Source organism: Theobroma umbraticum, unplaced genomic scaffold, assembly GCF_002168275.2.
Source record: "Theobroma umbraticum cultivar Fairchild unplaced genomic scaffold, ASM216827v3 scaffold_69.0, whole genome shotgun sequence".
Lineage (NCBI taxonomy): Eukaryota > Viridiplantae > Streptophyta > Magnoliopsida > Malvales > Malvaceae > Theobroma > Theobroma umbraticum.
The window spans coordinates 355805-356041 of NW_018397293.1; positions in this window are offsets into that span (position 1 = coordinate 355805).

Consider the following 237-nt stretch of genomic DNA (forward strand, 5'->3'; position numbering starts at 1 on the left):
CTTCCAATCTTTGTAGAAAACTCACATTGTCATAACACACACAATTATGTGTAATATGTTTCTTAAATCAGATCATCATTATTCTCCTTCTTATATGTAGATTTCAAATATATGATCACTTCTAGTTACACCTTAATCAAATTAACCTTATATCTTCAGTCATGCATGTTTGCATAACCACCTACAATTCCTCCACCTTGATTTTGATCAATTCTCTAACATTCAAGCATTTTATTC